This window comes from Balaenoptera physalus, assembly GCF_965194825.1.
Source record: "Balaenoptera physalus genome assembly, chromosome: 2".
NCBI lineage: Eukaryota > Metazoa > Chordata > Mammalia > Artiodactyla > Balaenopteridae > Balaenoptera > Balaenoptera physalus.
The window spans coordinates 148,768,245-148,782,015 of record NC_138883.1 but is presented as its reverse complement, the minus strand read 5'-3'; the positions used below and the strand labels follow the sequence as shown (position 1 = coordinate 148,782,015).

The window sequence follows — 13,771 nt, the reverse complement described above, 5'->3', positions numbered from 1 at the left end:
GTCCCCGCTCATTGGTCCCAGCAGCCCACCAGAGTGACAGATCCAGGGGGTTGGAGGAAGCCAGAAGGCAGCAATCAAGGGCCCATGCTCTTGGTTACAAGGCGTTCCTTGCTATCTCACGTTGAGCATGGCCACGGCTTCTATCTTAATAGCTCCTGGGGATGCTCAGAGCCATCCCACCAGCGTCAGCCATGCTCACTCTGATCTCATTCTGCCTACTCCTAAGTCATCTGCTCAGCCCGGGCACCGTTTCTTTCCATATTTAAAAAACGTCACAAGACAATAGGTCATTATAATGACAGTGCAACCCCTACCCCCCGGAAGAAGCTGGCACACCCCCGGGGCATCTTGCAGTGCTGCGGACTGCCTGGGTGTGCAGATGTTGTGAAGTGATCAGGCCACACCCCTCTCCCCGGTGGATGGATTGGAGGTATCTGGCCTGCTTTCCCAAAGCCTGGAGTTCCTAACCCTGCACTCAGGCGGCCCCTCCAGCCCCTGAGGAGGTGACCTTGGCTTGAACAGAGAGGATGGTGTGGGGTCAACAACGCTCCCTCCAAGAATGCAGCCGGGCCTGGGGGAGCTTGCTGTCCACCCTCGTCCACTGTTCTGGTGCCCTGATGAGAAGGCCATGAGGGATGGGGTGGCTTGAATGGAATGGAGTGAAGGACACTGAAGATGTTCCAGCCAAGCTGGGAGCCTCGTTGAATGGCTCATCCCCACGGATGTTCGCGTTGCCTGGGACAATGGTAAGAGTTGAAGGAAAAGAAAGACTGCACCAAACTTCTCAAGGAATTTGTTTCCAAAACATAAGTAGAGGTAGTGCTGGTGGCGTGAAGCCCAGAGGAGGTAGGATTTATGACTGAGGTGGAAAGAGCAGCAGTTTGCAAACGAAGCGACCAACAAGGGATTAATTTCCAAAATATACACACAGCTCATGCAGCTCAATATCAAAAAACAAACAACCCCATCAGAAACTGGGCAGAAGATCTAAATACACATTTCTCCAAAGAAGACATACAGGTGGCCAAAAAGCACATGAAAAGATGTTCAACATCACTAATCATTAGAGAAACGCAAATCAAAACTACAATGAGGTATCACCTCATATCAGTCAGAATGGCCATCATCAAAAAGTCTATACATAATAAGTGCTGGAGAGGGTGTGGAGAAAAGGGAACCCTCCTACACTGCTGGTGGGAATGTAAATTGGTGCAGCCACTATGGAGAACAGTACGGAGGTTCCTTAAATAACTAAAAATGGAACTACCATATGACCCAGCAATCCCACTCCTAGGGCATATATCTGGAGAAAACCATAATTTGAAAAGATACATGCACCCCTATGTTCATAGCGGCACTATTTACAATAGCCAAGACATGGAAGCAACCTAAGCGTCCATTGATGAATGAATGAATAAAGAAGATGTGGTACATATATACAATGAAATATTACTCAGCCATAAAAAAAGAATGAAATAATGCCATTTGCAGCAACATGGATAGACCTAGAGATTATCATACTGAGTGGAGTAAGTCGGACAGAGAAAGACAAATATAATATGATATCACTTATATGTGGAATCTTTAAAAATATGATACAAATGAACTTCTTTACAAAACAGAAACAGACTCACAGACATAGAAAACAAACCTATGGTTAGCAAAGGGGAAATGTGGGATGGGGGGGATAAATCAGGATTTTGGGATTAACATCTATACACTATATATATAAAATAATCATAAAATATATAAAATAGATAATCAACAAGGACCTACTGTATAGCACAGGGAACTCTACTCAATATTCTGTAATAACCTATATGGGAAAAGAATCTGAAAACGAATGGATATATGTGTATGTATAACTGAAGCACTTTGCTGTACACCTGAAATGAACACAGCATTATAAATCAACTATACTCCAGTATAAAATAAAAAATTAAATTTAAAAAAAGAGCAGCAGTGACCAGCCTGCCCCTGCCCCCCAGCTGAGGGCCTGGAAAGGGAGCAATGGCTCTGGGGGGAGCTGAGATTCATCCAAGATCAGGAAGACAAGGGACTCTTAGAAGTAAGAGTTCGTGTACTGCTGTCCTCTAACTTTGTTTTTGTTTTCCAAAATTGTTTTGGTTATCCTAGTTCCTTTGTATTTCCATATAAATTGTGGAATCAACTTTTCAATTTCTACAGAAATCCTGCTGGAATTTTGATTGAGATTGCACTGAATGTATACACCAACTTGGAGAGAACGGATATATTCATGGTTTAGCTCTCCATTTATTTAGGTCTTCTTTGATTTCATCACTGTTTCTTTTTTTCCATCAGTGTTGTGTAGTTTTTAGTATATAGAGCATAACATATTTTATAATATGTATGCTTAGAGTATTTAATGTGTACAGGTGCTCTTTTAATGGTACTTAAATTTTTAAAAATTGTCTCTTGTTCATTTATATATAGAAATTTGATTTTTGTTACTGAGCTTGTATCCTGTGATTTGCTAAACTTACCTACTAGTTCTAGTAGCTCTTTTATAGATTCTTTTGGATTTTCTGTGGAGACAATCCTGTGCTATTGATTGCCAGAAAGATGCCATATTACATCTTCTTTTCCCATCTGGTTGCCTCTCATTCCTCTTCCTTGCCTATTGCACTGACTAGAATCTCCAGCAGTGTCAGATAGAAGTAGTGAGAGCGTACATCCTTGCCTTGCTCCTGATTCTAGGGATTACATGTGTTGTTAGCCCTGAGTTTTTTATAGATGCCCACTATCTGGTTGTGGAAGTTGCCTACTATTCCTAGTTTTCTGAGAGTTTTTATCATGGTGGATGTTGGTTTTGTCTAAGTACCTTCTGCGTCTACTTATATGTTCATATACTTTGTTTTCTTTATTCTGCTAATGTGGTAAATCACATTGTTTTTTTTTTATTGAAGTATAGTTGATTTACAATGTTTTGTTAGTTTCAGGTGTACAGCAAAGTGATTTACTTATACATACATGTATATCTATATCTATTCTTTTTTTTTTAAACACTTTTATTATTTATTTATTTATTTATTTATTTATTGGCTGTGTTGGGTCTTCGTTTCTGTGCGAGGGCTTTCTCTAGTTGTGGCAAGCGGGGGCCACTCTCTTCATCGCGGTGCACGGGTCTCTCACTATCGTGGCCTCTCTTGTTGCGGAGCACAGGCTCCAGTCGCGCCGGCTCAGTAGTTGTGGCTCACGGGCCCAGTTGCTCCATGGCATGTGGGATCTTCCCAGACCAGGGCTCGAACCCGTGTCCCCTGCATTGGCAGGCAGATTCTCAACCACTGCGCCACCAGGGAAGCCCCGCCGGGCGGTTTCATCCCCGTCTCCTCCTCTTTGCAGGGAAGAGCCACGGCACTCCGGGCGCTGGTCCCTGCAGAGCTCTGGCATCTCCCTCTCTTAACCCCAAGTCTCCAGATCCCACGTCCTCCACACCAGCACCACCACACACTCCATGATCGTTTCCCTGAGCCCTGCCCCCTCCAGGATGGCCTGGCGGGGCGCCCCAGCTCATGGCCTCAGCCTTGGCTCCTGCAGCCTTCTTGTCTGGCCTCCTCTCCCCCACGCCTTCTCTCCAGCCTCAGCCGGACTCCACCATGCGAGTCCATCCATCTCCCTGCCCAGGGGCCAGATCCATGCCTTCAAGGACACATGGACCAGTGTCCAAAACCCCGCCACTCTGTTCCTAGCCCCTCTCTGCTGGCGCCCACTCCCTGGGTGAACCAAACTGTCCACATTCCCTCCTCATCTGCACCCAGCAAGACCAGTGGGCCGCGTCGTGAGGCCTGTGGCTGAGCATCTAACACCGTGAGCACCTGCCTCACCTGGCGCTCCACGCTGTGCAGCACCTGTGCTGCCTTCCCCTGCCCATCTCTCTCCTCAACTCTCCGAAATGACGATTTCAGATCTTCTCCCCTGTATTAGTCAGGGTTCTCCAGAGAAACAGAACCAATGAGACGTATGTGTGTGTGCACGTGTGCATCTGTGTGTACATATGAGAGAGAGATATATTTAAAGAATTGACTGACACGATTACGAGGTTGACAAGTCCAGAATATGCAGGGTGGGCAGCAGGCTGAACATCAGGCAAGAGCTGAGTTCAAGTCCAAAGGCCACCGCTGTCTGCGGCAGGATCCCTCCTCCTCGGGGGAGGTCAGGCCTTCACCTGGTTGGATGACCCCTACCCCCATTTGGAAGGCACTCTGTTTTACTCAGGGTCACTGCTATGAATGTGAAGCTCACCCCAAAACACTCTCACAGAAACATCCACAATGATGTTTGACCATATTCCTGGGCACCACAGGGCAGCCAAATTGACACACAAAATTAGTCATCCCAGCACCCCTGCAGTGGGACCACGGAGGGGTCCCAACCTCCCTCTCCCTCCCACCACCTCACGCTGACATTAACGCTGCACATCCCATGAGGTCGCACTTGCTTTCAGGGCAAAGACCTACATCTCGGAGCATGTCTTACAGAGTCTGTCTGGCCTCAGTTTGTGACGCTCTTGCCTGTCCCCTTCCCACAGCCGCCCTGGCCTCCTCAGCCTCCAGGACACACGCAGGATGCTCCGTGCTCCGGGGTCTTGGCACACGGAGCTCTCCGTGTCTGGAAGGCTCTTCCTCTCCACTGCGATGGGCTCATTTCTCCTCATCCATTGGCCGTCAGCGTTCCTCCAGCCCTCAGGCTAGACCAGCACCCTCATCCTAAGTTCTCACAGCTCCTTGTACTTTATCTTCACATGACAGTGACCACGGATCGTAACCATGCCCCATCCAGACCGTAAGCCCCACGGAGGCAGGAACCAAATCTCTGTGGCTCACAGTGGCTCACAGAGAAGGGTGGGGCCCCGGGAGACACTCTGGAACCGTCTCTGAAATCAGTGAGAGTTTTTTTAAAAAATAGTCTTCTATTCTTTTTATTAAAATTAATTAATTAATTAATATTTATTTTTGGCTGCGTTGGGTCTTCGTTGCTGAGCGCGGGCTTTTCTCTAGTTGCGGTGAGCAGGGGCTACTCTTTCATTGTGTTGCACGGGCTTCTCGTTGCAGTGGTTTCTCTTGCTGCAGAGCACAGGCTCTAGGCATGCGGGCTTCAGTAGTTGTGGCGTGTGGGCTCAGTAGGTGTGGCACATGGGCTCAGTAGTTGTAGCTCACGGGCTCTAGAGCGCAGGCTCAGTAATTGTGGCGCATGGGCTTAGTTGCTCCGAGGCATGTGGGATCTTCCTGGGTCAGGGCTCGAACCCGTGTCCCCTGCATTGGCGGGCGGATTCTTAACCACTGCTGCCACCAGGGAAGTCCCTCAGTGAGGGTTTTTAATTCATTCATTCAGTCACTGTTTTGAGCACCTCTTCTGTGCCTGGGTTGGACATTGGGTGTCCAGAGATAAACGATGCAGAGTCTGCCCTCCAGGTCTGGCGGAGGAAAGTCACAAGTGAAACAGACAATTACAGGGTAGTGCACTATTTCCACTGTGACAGGAAATTAAAATGTTAAATTATAAAAGCGTTTTTCAATCCTCTGCTCCATCCTAAGGGAGAGTCATTATTTTGCTGAGTGGAGCGATGAATAAAATGTTATGTATGCAGAGGTGATGGGGTGGGTTAGCTATAAGAAAAGAATTGGTGACATCTAAGAAACCGAGGAAGTGGGAAGATAGGAAAACATATTTGGATTCTCTTGCTGAACGATACCAAACACGCACACAGCTCTGGGTACAGTGGTGACATGACAGTGCTTGGCCATATACACACCTCTGATTCTAACTGAAATGTCTGAAGACCTCTAAAAAAGCTGTCTTAGTCGGGGTTTTCCAGGGAAAAAGAACCAACAGAAAATATCTCTATACATCTCCTATTCCAGATTCCAATGGGAAAACACAATCTATTCTAGATTCCAGTGGAAAAGCACGAAGGGTATGATTGGTGATCTGAGACGGTGACAGCACCCATTCTCGTAAAATCTTTGTGCTCCAAAGATAAAAACTGGTTTGTGGAATATTTAGCAAGAAATTCACTGTTCATTTTACTATTAGGGAAATGAGTCTTGGAGGCTGAGTATCTTGCCTAAGAGAGCAAAACCAGTTGGATGACATATTTCTATAAATTCCCATTGAATTAGTCAGTTTTCCTCTCAGCATTTCACCTAGTAAAAAGCCATCATAATAATGTATCCAGCAAAAAGTCATTGTTTTTCGACTTTTCAGTGTATCTTTCTCTAAAGAACTTGCATGAAATAGATTCCTCTTTTTAAAAAACCTTACTCCATCACCTTCCTTCAGTGTATTTCCCAACACAGTTTGCCAACTTTGGAAGCTTAAAACTGCTCTCCTTCGTCCTATCATTTCTCTACGACTTCATTGTCCTTTGCTGAAGATGCTACAGAAGCTGGGATACTGAGCCACGATCTTTAGTTACTTCCGGTTTAGGCTTGTCCCATGCGATGTGCACGGCCTGCGTTAATAAACTATCTCTTGCAAAAAAGAAAATGTGTATATATACAGAGAGAGAGAGAGAGATTTATTATGGGAATTGGCTCATGTGGTTATGGAGGCCCAGAGACCCCAGGATCTGCTGTCCATGAGCTGGAGAACCAGGAAAGCGGGTTATATAATTCAGTCCAAGTCCCAAGGCCTGAGAATGGGGAGGACATAGGATGTAAGACCTGTTCCAAGTCTGAAAGCTCAGGAACCAGCAGTGACAATGTCCAAGGACAGGAGGAGAAGGACTTTCCAGCTCAAGCAGAGAGAACAAATTTTCCCTTCCTCTGCGTGTTTGCTCTACGAGAACCCTCAGCAGATTGGGTGATGCCCACCCACACTGGGTGCCTCCTTTACCCCGTCTACTGATTGAACTGCTTTGGGTGCATCTGTGAGGGTGTTCTGGAAGGGATCACAGATGCACCCAAAAGTGATGTTTTACCGGCTACGTGGGCCTCCCTTAACCCAGTCAAGTCACAGTAGGGAAAAGCCTGTATCACATTGGACTTCAAGGAAGAGTACCAACCAGTCCTTTCTGGAACCCTCTGTAACCTCTGCCATATATGTTGCATGTAAGACCAGAGTAAAGAGAGAGGGGCCCAGCTTCCGAGTGAGCTGCATGAGGCCTTCTAGGAAGTCACGGGCAGCCATCCTCTACCTTGAGAGTGTGCCCTGGGGACTGCAGCGTCAAGGTGGCAGGTGGGGCAGCTGTGGGATCGATTATGGTGCCAAGGGGATTCCAGTTGGGAAAGGGATGCTACAGACCCCCGTCATCGCATAGGTAGGAGCCCTCTCATTATTTGAAATGGACAGCAGACATTTTTAAGGTCTAAGGCAACACGCTGTGCAAACACAGCTTCCTCCCAGACTGCTGCCCTGGACCCTCCCCACGTGGACACCCTAAAGCCATCACCAGGGGACGTGCTGTGATGTAGCCAGTGAAAGGCAGCTTCCTGGGGGACCTGCAGGGCCTGGTGCTGGGCCACACGGGTGGACCCCCTCACACGAGGACCCGCAGTCTTCGGCACATTCAGATAAGGACCCACAAGGAGGTGGTCCACGGCCCTCCCCCCTCGGCTGCAGGATCTCCACGAGGCTAGCACAGTCTCGATGTCAGGGTCTGAGAGGAGGGTTATGATGAGGGCCAGCAACACACTGTTTGGTCTGGGATGGTCCCAGGATGAGTACTAATGGACCTGATTTTCACTCTAGTCCCCAAACAAAGCCAGGGGCTTCAGGAGGAGTCCCATTGCCTTTTTGGTAGGGGGAGGCAGATAGCAGGCTGTTGATTTCCATACACAGACTGGAGGAGACAGCACAGAGCCCACTCCTGGGGACTGGAGGTTATTTCTAAAGCATGTAGTTATTTTCCGGGCTCTAAATTAGCACAGGGATGCTGGGAGGAGGAGGATATTAGGAAGAAAATACGCGGGATGGAAAATTTTTCAGTAATAATTGAATGATGAGGCCATTTGAAAGAATGCATAAAACCGGCAGAAGGGAAAGTGAGAGCACAGAACTACTTGTAACAAAGGAGCCAGAGGCAACTGGGGGCCGTGGATAGATTCACTCGCTTGATTGTGGTGATGGCTACACAGGTGTATACGTGTGTCAAAACTCATCAAATTCTGTGCTTAAAATATGTGCATTTTGTCATATGTCAATTATACCTCATGCTGTTAACCGTCTTTGTAACAGATGAGTGACAGGTAAAAAAAAGGGTAAAAGCAAAGATCAGAAAGATGGAGATGGGCCAGTGCAGGAATTCAAAGATCCGTTTAGGGATTTGACTTGATTCGGAAATCAGTAAGCACTGGTTATGGAAACTCGAGGAAGGCATAAGATAATCATAGCAGAGCTGAGCAAAATCGTTTGGAGTGGCTTAATATCTCCAGGCCTTCACGGAGATGCCCAAGATGAGAGGGGCCACAGGACAGAGCCTTCGGCTGAGGGAGCAGAATTATTGCGAGAGAAACGACTTAGCAGAGGAGTGATACCTAAGTGTTCTTTTACATTTGGCCCCAGTTTGGCTTTTCTGGGAGCCATCCTTTGTGACCCGCTTTGCACAGCCTTTTTATTTACTTATTTATATTTTTATTTTTTAATCAAAGTATAGTTGATTTACAATGTTGTGTAAGTTTCAGGTGTACAACACAGTGATTCAGTACGTAAACATATATATCTATTCCTTTTCAGATTCTTTTCCCTTATAGGTTATTACAAGATACTGAGTATAGCTCCCTGTGCTATGCAGTAGGTCCTTGTTGTTTATCTATTTTATATACAGTAGTGTGTATATGCTAATCCCATACTCCTAATCTATCCCTCCCCCCACCTTTCCCCTTTGGTGACCATAAATTTGTTTTCTGTGTCTGTGCGTCTGTTTCTGTTTTGTAAATAAGTTCATTTGTATCGTATTTTTAGATTCCACATGTAAGTGATACCATATGATATTTGTCTTCCTCTGTCTGGCTTACTTCACTTAGAAGGATCATCTCTAGGTCCCCAAGTGCAGGGCCTTTTAGATCCATCACGCTGTTTTCCCCACCATGACCCCAGCCCCAGCGAGGTCTGCGAGGCAGACTTTATCATTGACACTTTAGAGGCGAGAACATGACTCCAGGACACGCAGTGTCAGAGCTGCAGTCTCGTAACTGGTGGTGGACCCAGATTTCAGTCTTGAATGCCAGATCTGGTGCTTTCTCCACCACCAGTGGGATCCGTGTAGGAGGACACGGGACGGTGCGGCCACAGGCTCAGGGCCATTTCTGTGCAAACAGCGATGCCTTCGGCAGGCCTGGCCCCGTTCACCTCCAGACATATCCACCCTGCAAGAGGAGCCAAGTCAACAGACTGGAAAGTCTGAGAGTAATGTAGCAAATGCCACCCACATTTGTCCAGTCTCATCATGTTTACAATGTTTGCTTCTATCTTTTTAAAAAACAAGAACCATATTATTGCAATTTTATATATTTTTACAGACCCCACTGAGACCCCAGCCATGGCTCCCTCTCTATGTCTGAAATTAGAGGGTGTCCAGGGACAGCCACTATCCTGAGGTTGATTTTGCCTTTCCCCTGCATGCTTGCATAGTTCACTAAAATTTTACATAAAATTTAACATAATCGGTACCATAAGCACTTTTCTATTTTCACCCACCATCATGCTCTTTGATGTTGATCCACATGGATATGTATGTAGCTTGAATTGTCTTTTTAGAGTCTGTGTAGTTTTGCAGTATCTGAATATTCCACAACTTGCTTATCTGTCTCATGTTAATGGATATAAGTTGTTTCCAAGTTTTCACTGTTGCAACAGTACTAGAATGAATAGTCACGCCCTCCTCAGCATGGGCTCTTGTGCTCAGTCTTCTCAGCGGGCATATTTGCCAGGATGAAAGGAAAATGCATCTGCCCTTTTGCAAAACATTTCCCATTTCTCTACGAAGGGGTAATGCAGACTCACATTCTCACTGCCAGTGGAAGAGGTGCCCTTGCTCCGACCACATCCTTGCCAAGACTTCTTGACATAGATTCTTCTCGACTTGTCATATATTGTCAATATCTTGGCTATTTATGTTTCTCATCAGTGAATTGCCTATTTTGTCTGTTTTCCTGTTGGGTTCTTTGTTCTTGATTCTGAACGATGACCTTTGTCATAAAAATCTCACGCACTCTGTGACTTGTCGTTTAGTTTTGTTTGGGATGTCATTTGTCAGAGAGAAGTTTTCAGTTTTAATGCAAATTCATTTCCTGTCTGATGTGCCCTTTCTGTGTTGCGTTTAAGAAATATTTTCCAGGACTTCCCTGGTGGTCTAGTGGTTAAGACTCCACACTCCCAATGCAGGGGTCCTGGGTTCCATTCCTGGTTGGGGAACTAGATCCCGCATGCCACAACTAAAGATCCTGCATGACTCAGCGAAGATCCCGTGTGCCACGACTATGACGCAGCGTAGCCAAATAAATAAGTATTTTTTTAAAAATGTGATCCCCTGGGGATCCCCAAGAACCTTTAAAAAAAGAGAAATATTTTCCCATCCTGAGGTTATACAAATATCCTGGATTTTTTTCCCATAAGTTTTAAAATTTTGCTTTTCACATGTAGTTCATTAATCTGCCTGAGGCTTAATTGTGCATGTGGTATGAGATACGGATCTAATTTTATTTTGTTTTTCACAGATAGATAAACCTCAGTTATTACAGCACAGGTCTGTGGTTATTTAGTTGTATGGCCGTATGTCCAGTTTCTATGTCTGAAGGCATCTATTTCTGGGGTCTCTTTTCTTTTTCTTTGGTATATGGCTTGACTCATGGTCAATAGCACGTTATATTAAATACTATTTCTTTGTTAGTCTTGTTTTTGGTAGGATAAGCCTCCACTTTGTTCTTCTTCAAAATTGTCTTGGCTATTCTTGGTCCTTTGTGGACCCTCTCCCCCTCCCCGCCTTCCCCGTCTCCCTTCCCCCCCCACCCACACACATACGTGCACACACACACACACACACACACACACACAGAGCCATTCATTGTTTGTAACTGCATTGCATTTTTAGGTTAGTTTGCTGAGAATGATAATTTTTGGTGTATCTTTCCATTTATTTAGCATTCTGTTGCATTTTTCAAGAAAACTGTTATAATTTTTGGTGTACAGACTTGACCATCTTTTGTTAGATACATTCCTAGGTGTCATATAGTTTTGTTGCTATGGGAAAAGTAGAGTTTTTTAAGTACATTTTCTTCTTTTTTGTTGTTTTTTTAAAATTTTATTTTATTATTTTTTTATACAGCAGGATCTTATTAGTTATCTGTTTTATACATATTAGTGTATATATGTCAAGTACATTTTCTTACTTTATAATGTTTATATGGAGAAACCCATTTACTTTTGTTCGTTGATCCTGCGTCCAGTTACTGATACCTCCATTTACTCTGACAGTTTGCCTGTAGATTGTTTGGGATTTTCTATTTAGTGGGTTACATTGTCTGGGAATAACAGCCGTCTGCTTCTTCCTTCCAATCTTTACAGTGATTATTGATTTCTCTTCACTTTTCCTGTCTTCCCGACGTGGCTAGGACTCCAGCACAATGTTGAATAGCGCTTGAGCCATCCTTGTCTTCTTCCTGATTTTATTTATTTTATTTTATTGAGGTATAGTTAATTTACAATGTTGTGTTAGTTTCAAGTGTACAGCAAAGTGATATTCTTTTCCCTTATCGGTTACTACAAGATGTTGAGCTATATTGTGCTGTACGGTAGGTCCTTGTCGCTTACCTATTTTATTTTATTTTATTCCTTCCTGATTTTAAAGGAAACATATTCAATAATTAGGAATAATGTTTGTTGAAATTTTCTGGGACTAAATAGTATTTGCCAGGTTATGCAAATCCCACTTTATTACCATTTTGCTTAGAATTTACCATTGAAGAGTCTTAAATTTTAGCAAATGCAGTATCTATTGAGATAAGTGCGTATGCATGTATATACATATATAAATACACATATGTGTATGTACAAACACATGCATGCATATCTCAATAAATGCTGCATTTGCTAAAATTTAAGGCTCTTTAATATATATATTTATATAATATATAAATACACATGTATATGTATATACACCCACATAACTTTGTTCTGTTCATATAGTGAATTATATTAATGGATTTCTAATGTGGAAACTTTCTTGCATTTCTGGGATAAAAGTCACAGTGTTACCATCTGATTATGAAAATCTACTGTGCTTATATTTTATTAAGGATTTTTCATCATTACTCATATCATCTTTCTCTTTTTTCATGAGATAGTTTTAGTGTATATTATTTTTCTGGAAAAATTGTCCATTTTATTTAGGTTTTCAAGTTCATTGACATGAAGAAATTAATCATGTCTCTTTTAATTTCTGATGTTTCTAGTTTATTACCCTTCTTTCTGTTATTCAGCCTTGCCAGAGACTTGTCTACTGTATTAGTTTTTTTCCCCAAAGAACAAGCTCTGGGTTTATTGATTCTACTGTCTTTTTTTTTTCATATTTCATTAATTTCTGCTCTCTTCTCCATTTATTCCTTGTTTTCAAATTCCTTCTTTTTCTTGCTTCTCGAGTTGTGTGCTTTGTGACTAAACTTGATCTTTCTTCTTTTCTCACGTAACCTGGCAGTGTTACATGTCTCTCTAACTGCATACTTTTGATGTCTGGTCATGTTTTATTTGGTTCCAAGGATTCTCTCATCTTCATTATGATTTCTTTTTCCGTCCCTGAGTTATTTCTCAGTGTATTGTGAATTTGCAGATGTAGGGAGGGTTTGCTTGGTTGTCTTTCTGTCGTTTATAGCAAACGTAACTGCACTGTGGTCAGGTAACCTGATGTGCCTGCATCTTTGGTGTTAGTCTGTTGACCCTTGCTTTGCATTTGTTTGTAATCAAGTTTTGGTAAAAGTCCCACATATCTTGTGAGTACAGGTTCTGGTACATGACTTGGCGTGGGGTTTGGCTCATCTCTATCCTCACTGACTGTCTGCTGGACGTGTTGGGACAGGTGTGTGAAAACCTCCACCGCGGTGGTGCATCTGTCCATTTATATACCCGCTGCTTTGGGTTTCCCTTCTCTCTCATCATCCTCATCTTGATCCTCTTTGTAGATTCATCTTCCTCCTCCAGAATTAGGGCCTGGTTCTGAGTTCTAATCCAGACCCTCATCTCTCCTGGCCAAGCACACCCTCCCTGGGCAAGTTCAGCTGCCTCCCTGGAATTGTTCCCTCCCACCTCCGTGCTGGCCACCCCCAAGCCCAAAATACCAGCCCAGATCCATGCAGCTGCCTCCATGCAGAGGACCTCGGCCCTCTCAGACTCAGTGGATCCATACTGAGCTCTTTCTCGCCGCTCCCCTGCTCCCAGCAAGTCCACACCCCCTGCAGCCCACCCTTTTCAGGAACAGCTGCCCCCTACTCAGACCACAGAATGACTGTTTTTTTCTCCTTTACAACCACCTGTTAATCACCAAGTCTCCTAACTATCTGTCATAGTCACCTCTGCTCCTTGTCCTTATCTGTCCTTACTGTGGAAGCCATCTGTGGCTTGCCCAATTCAAACATTTGTATGTTCAGAATTCTTGAAAACTTCAATGTGCCTCCATCCCTCTTTTAACAGATCCTAGAGGGCATCGAAGGAAAATTGTCCAGTCTGGTCCGCATGAGGAAATGTTCCATTATCAGTTAACTATAGATTGGAAATGTTACTTCTTACTGTTAAAAGTATCCAAGTCCCCCAGAGGCGAAAG

At 44.3% G+C, this 13,771-nt stretch overlaps 1 protein-coding gene and 1 long non-coding RNA gene across 15 annotated transcripts in view; one reads left to right on the top strand and one right to left on the bottom strand.

Moving 5' to 3' along the window:
- The window catches only part of LOC309654623, a 457,474-nt gene that overhangs the window by 65,317 nt on the left and 378,386 nt on the right, over positions 1 to 13,771 (bottom strand). The window lies entirely within an intron of this gene.
- The window catches only part of ENTREP2 (endosomal transmembrane epsin interactor 2), a 398,164-nt gene that overhangs the window by 335,650 nt on the left and 48,743 nt on the right, over positions 1 to 13,771 (top strand). The window lies entirely within an intron of this gene.